Source organism: Trichechus manatus, unplaced genomic scaffold, assembly GCF_000243295.1.
Source record: "Trichechus manatus latirostris isolate Lorelei unplaced genomic scaffold, TriManLat1.0 scaffold00002, whole genome shotgun sequence".
In the NCBI taxonomy this organism is placed as follows: Eukaryota; Metazoa; Chordata; class Mammalia; order Sirenia; family Trichechidae; genus Trichechus; species Trichechus manatus.
Genome location: NW_004443938.1, coordinates 20,995,109 through 21,001,623, shown reverse-complemented (window position 1 = coordinate 21,001,623; position 6,515 = coordinate 20,995,109).

Sequence of the window (6,515 nt, the reverse complement as noted above, 5' to 3'; positions counted from 1 at the left end):
AGTCCATCTCATTGAGGGTCTTCCTCTTTTTTGCTGACCCTCTACTTTACCAAGCATGATGCCCTTCTCCAAGGACTGGTCCCTCCTGATAACATGTCCAAAGTATATGAGACAAAGTCTCACCATCCTCTCTTCTAAGGGGCACTCTGGCTGTGCTTCTTCGCAGACAGATTTGTTCGTGCTTCTGGCAGTATGAGGTAGCCTAGTTATGCTTTATGAATCCCAACTGGGATTCTGTCACCCCGTATATGGCCTATAAATTTTAGACATGAGAATATGAACACTGAGAAATTGCAAATCACAGCTTGATGTCCAGTTTGCATATACACTGAGAATATTTTGTCTTTATAAACTAAAAATAAAATTGACCCCACTTTATAATTAATGGTGATGACCAAATATGACAATAATGCTTTAAAGTAATTCTCTGTCACTGTTTTCCAGTGGAATTTAATAGACTGTTAAACCCTCACCTATACAAATTTTACTTAGTTTAAGATCAGCTTTTCTCTATTTCCCCAGAATTAACTATGTAATTAATATTTGATAAGAACCTCTTTATCTTAATAGAATAGGCTGGGGCTCATTGTTCAATAAATATTCACTCAGCAGCTGCTATGTGTAAGAATAACGGGCGTGCTGGAAAGATAAAAGAATTACTAAAGTTTATCCTTGACCCCAGATAGTATTTGTAATCTAAAGAAAACAAATGTAAATAAATGCAACAAATATAATATGAAATAGAAGAAAATAAGTGATGATGGATATAAGAAGAACTTATTAATTCTGAGAAAGGGACAGGGAAGGCTTTCCCAAGTAAGGAGAACTTCAATTGAGCTTTCTCTACCATTTGAGAGTACTTTCAACTCTGAATTTTGAGGGCCGACAGAAAGTGAATATCTGCTATTGTCACACTTTCAGTCGTTTTTAACTCATGAAAATGGATGCCCAGTCTTCACCAGAATGAAGGATCTGCCAAGTCAACCAAGCTGAAAAGACTTGAAATTAGTTTAGTTATATTTTCAGGGACAGTTGTAGTATATAAGCAAATTCAAAGGCACCAAGGACATTTGATGATTTCCGTATTTAGAGAACAGTGGGAAGGGCATCCCAAGGACAGGCACTAGAATGAGCAAAGGCATGTTGTGGTGGTTGTTATTGTGTGACGTTGAGTCGATCCTGACTCACAGCAACTCTACAGGACAGAGTAGAATTGCCTCATAGTGTTTCCTACGCTGTCATCTTCATGGGAGCAGACACCAGGTCTTTTCTTCCATGGAGCATCTGGTGGGTTCGAACCACTGACCTTTCCGTTAGCAGCGAAGGCATAGAGGTATGAAAAATGAATGACAATTTTTCTGTAAACCTAAAACTGCTCTAAAAAATAACGTGTTTTTTTTTTTTTTAAAATGTCATCTTAAAGAAGAGAGTCATATATCCAATAAACGAAACCAAAAAAACAAACCCATTGCCATTGAGTCGATTCCAACTCCTAGTGTCCCTAAAGGATAGAGTAGAACTGCCCCATTGAGCTTCCAAGGAGCACCTGGTGGATTCAAACTGCTGACCTTTTGGTTAGCAGCCGTAACTCTTAACCACTGTGCGGCCAGGGTTTCCATATATCCAATAAGAACTTAAAAAAAAAAAAAAGTATTTGGGAGAACATTGAGTTGTCCAAGGTGGCTACATTTCTGGGCCAGAGCCTAGAAAGCCCAAGTGCTGAGATAAGGAGGTAGGACTTGACCTGTAGACCATAGGGAGTTATATCAAGCTCCGCTGGAAGAGGGTAACCTACAACCTAAGTATTAGAAAATAGCTTTGCAGAGAAGTGGCTTGAAGAAGCAAGAGACTGAATATAGCAAGACATTCTAAGGAAGTTATTACAAAGATTTATGTAAAAACTATGGAAATGGCAGTGGACACAGAAAGAAAGGGTGGATATAAGAGACATAAACAGAGTTAATTGATTCAATTTTATGATCTAAATAAAAGTTACGGCTATTGTTTATTGGACTCTATGTATCAAAACACTGGGCTAAATGCTTTCTGTTTTCTCTCACTTAATCCTTTTAGAAATCTGTGGTACATGCTAAATTGTAACCATTTTACACAAGGCAACTGAGATCCAAAGTGGTTCAACAACTTGCCCAAATTCACACGAGTAATAATGACTTCTGGAGCCAGGATTCAATCCTAGGCCTCACCAACTCCAACCCCCTGCTACTCATCATTGCTCCTTTGTATGTGACCTTGTCTGTCTGGTTATTCTTCTTCACTGTGGACTCAGGGTGTGATACCAGTCCTGCTGAAAAAGGAGTGACAGAAACTTGTGGAAGCCTTCTCAGAGCTCACTGGGTTAAGGGACAGGTGGATTTCTGTGGCTCACTGTTTCTCTGTCTTTCTTTGTAAGGATGTATGTATTTGAGTACTTGTGGACTACCATTCAGCACATTAAGAAAAACACCAAAATGTCTGAGTTAGTCACTGTCCTCCCTTTCCTGAAAATTTCTTCTCACTTTTGGCTTCTTTCTCCTGATAATTCTATCTCTGGGAACTGGAAGCTTTTGTGGCAGCATATAAAGTCCTCAGCAGATTCCTTCCTTCCCTGTATCATCAGCCAGTGTTTCAAATTACCTGATGTCTAGGTTATCTAGTACTGCTATAACATAAATACAAGTGGATGGATTTAACAAAGAGAAATGTATTCTCTCACAGTTTAGGAGGCTAGAAGTACAAATTCAGGGTGCCAACTCCAGGGGAAGGCTTTCTCTCTGTGTCGGCTCTGAGGGAAGGTCCTTGTCGTCAGTCTTCTCCTGATCTAGGAGCTTCTCAGTGCAGGGACCCAGGATCCAAAGGACACTCTCCCCTGCTGGTTCTTCATTCTTTATGGTAGGAGGTCCCCCTCCTCTCGGCTGGATTCTCTCTTTTATATCTCAAAAGAGACTCAACATACAACCTTAACCCGTAGATTGAGTCCTGCCTCATTAACATGCCTGCCTCTAATCCTGCCTCATTAACATCATATCAAAAAGCCAAACCCACTGCCTTCGAGTTGATTCCAACTCACAGAGACCCCATAGGGTTTCCAAGGCAGTAAGTATATATGGAAGCAGACTGCCACATCTTTCTCCTGTGGAGCCGGTGGTGGTTTTAAACCGCAGACCTTTTGGTTAGCAGTCGAATGCTTTAACCACAGCACCACCAGGGCCCCTTCATTAACATCATAGAGGTAGGATTTACAACACATAGGAAAATCACATCAGATCACAAAATGGTGAACAACCACACAATACTGAGAATCATGGATTAACCATTGTCATAGGGCAACATGTATACTGTTTAATGAGAAACTGTTCTGTTCTGTAAACCTTCATCTAAAGTGAGAATAGCAGCACAACTGAAAGAACGTAACCGATGTCACTGAACTGTGCATGTAGAAATTTTTGAAATGGTATATCTTTGGCTATGTATATTTTCAGAAAAAGAAAAAAAAAGGTCGAGAAGGGAGAGGGTTGACATGTCGTGGGGTTGTTAACCAATGTCATAAAACAATATGTGTACTGACTGTTTAGTGAGAAACTATTTGTTCTGTAAACCTTCACCTGAAGTACAATTTAAAAAGAAAAAGAAAAAAAATACTGAGAATCATGGCCTAGCCAAGTTGACACATATTTTGGGGGGACACAATTCAATCCATGACACCTATGGAATAATCTCTGAGCACCATGGGATAGACTGAGAGGTCCTGCATCAGTAACTACCCTGTCTTTTGTCACACTCCAGCACAATTACATCATCCAGGTGAGCCACTCCACATGGGTTCCTTTCACAACCTCCATGGCTTTGTTCTTCAACACTTGGCTGCCTCCTCAACCCCTCTGTGCACATCCTCACCCATCCTTTCCATTAAGAGGCAGCTTGGTTCTCAGCTTCTGTGGGAGGGCATCCACCGCACGGATTCTTACTCCCATAAATCATGTAATGACATGTATCATGCATCTACTTTGCACAAGGCCATGGGAGGATACAGAGGCCATGAATGGCCCAGGTCAGGATCTCAGGGAGCTGTGACTACTTTGAGAGGCAGGGTGAAATGGTAAAAGATGCAAATTAGAAAATGGAACCTATGTCACAAGATAGTTTAGAAGTCACTCTTACCCTCTGGAGTGCTATGGAGCTCAGTTCTACTCTGTAGCACATGGGGTCACCAGGAATTGGTTTTGGTCTCTTAAATTGGTGGACACTTTGTATATAGTTACTGCTTCACTCCTCGTCATTTCTCTCCGTGGCTCCTGATAGTTTACCTGGGGGACTTTGAATCATTAACTGGACTGCGGACCATTCAAAGAGAGGCATCACAAATCTAGTTTATAAGAGCCTTTGTCAAATGAATACGGCAGGAATTCCTATTTTATATCCACCATTAGTTGAGTTATATGGGGACAGTCCCTATCCTTGCATGCAGGACTCTGCTGCACAAGTTATTACAGAAGAGAGGGTAAAAGTTTAAGTCCCGGAGTCAGACTGTGTGGGTTCAAATACCAGTTTGCCCTCTCACTACTTGTGTGACTTCGAAGTTACTTCACCTCACAGTGCTTCAGTTTTCTCCTGTACAAAATGGTGATGATATTAATAGGGTTGTTGTAGCAATGAAATGAGTTAATTTTTGAAGAAAAGCTTAAAATGGTACCTGGCACATAATAACCACTTAATAAATGTTAGCTATTATTATTAGTTATTATGTGGTCCTCATGACCGAGGAATTCCTGTCTGTTAGATGTTTTCTAGTCAGTTCCTAGTAACTTGAGCTACCTTATCCTTACAGATTATCACTTCCATCTGCCTTCTATGCTAGTAAATTTTTCTAAAACCAAAGTTAAAAAAACCTCAGTATAACCATTTCTCCTGGAAAACTAGAATTTTTGATATTTTATTATTCCTACACTGACATTTTTAATAGCCAAAAATGGCTTTTAAAGAGTTGGGAAGAAATGCAGAATCTGTTCGTCGCCATATTGACGTTCCTGTTGTGTTTTCGTTTCCATGTGAACTTATGTTTTTCAGAAGTTTATAAGCCTTCTGCTCCATGGTCAGATTCAGTAACAAGTCCCTGTTCCAAAGAACAATATTTGCCCTACTTGACAAATTGACGCCCTGTCCATTTTTTTAAGAAAGAGGTCACTCAATGCTGTATGCTTCCATAACTTGATTTTTTTTTGCAAATGTAGTTTTGGATTTTGATCATTTTAAAAAACTTCCCAAAAGATCTAGGTATGGCACATTTTCCTTTGATTTTAGATGTTAAATTGTCTTTAGTTGGTCTTAGTTTCAGATAAGAGAAAATGTTAAGAATCCTCTACAAACATATCTCCATTCTACAGACTAAGATCTTAGACTGTATAAAGTCTTTATTATAGAGAAAAGAGCTGATTCCCCTTTCCTTGAAATTTTAAAGTATAGGGCAGTGGTTAAGAACATTAGCTCTGGGAGGCAGGGCAAGATAGTAGAGTAGTCAGACGCTTCTGGTGGACCCTCTGACAGCAAAGACCCGAAAAAACAACTGAATTGATTATATATGGAAGTCTGGGAGCCCTGAACATTAAAGACAGAGTTGAGGAACCAGACTGAGTGGCAGGGGGAGGGAGAGATGGTTTGGAAGCAACGGGGAGTTGCTAGACCTGACCTGGCGAGAGCCTGAGCCCTTCAGGCCTGATCAGCTCAGGGGTGAGCAGTGAGGCAGGCAAGCAGCACTGCTCAGGAGGTGCATTTTCCACACTGGGAGAGACCCAGCCCCAGACAGTCTACGTGGCTACCCAGAACCAGTGAGAAGCAGCCGTGGATTGGTGAAAGATAAGTAATTGTGTACGGCCTACCGTGCAGATCAAAAACACTCCCCTTAGGGAGAAACCTCTCTCCCATTTATGTCCCTGCTCCCTGCTCTGCACTGGGTCCTGGACCGGTTTCAGCAATTGCTGAGTCCCATGGGCCGGAAGTAGGATCCATCACACGCCTGGAGCCATTCTCCCTGCCTTGGAGAGTGAACAAATTAACAAACAGAGTGAAAAATAAACTGTCGGTTCCCCTAAGCCAGGAACCCAGGGTAGGCACAGCTGTTTTGCCTAGGCACAGGCATAAGGGATCCATGGTCTTTGAGTGCCTTTCCCCCTGCATTAGACTTGTGTGGGCCCATCTCAGCAGCGTAGGCCCTTATTACCGCAGTACAACAGGGTATATACCGGAAGTCTGACTTCAACTGTTTCAGCTGTTAAGTGGCAGGTTCTTGACATTTGACACTGCTCTGTTAAGCAGGGTCTTCACATACCCACATCAGGGGCCTGAGGAGTGGTGGTTCCACCCACACCACCTAGCCACCTGTGATAGGGGCCCATGAATAAGAGGTGTGCCCAGTCCTTACAGCCAACAGCATTAGTTGCTCATAGTCCAGCGGCAAAACTCACCCACCTATGCACTGTAGGGAACAGGGACACGCCTTCCTCCTGGACACTTGGGGGCGG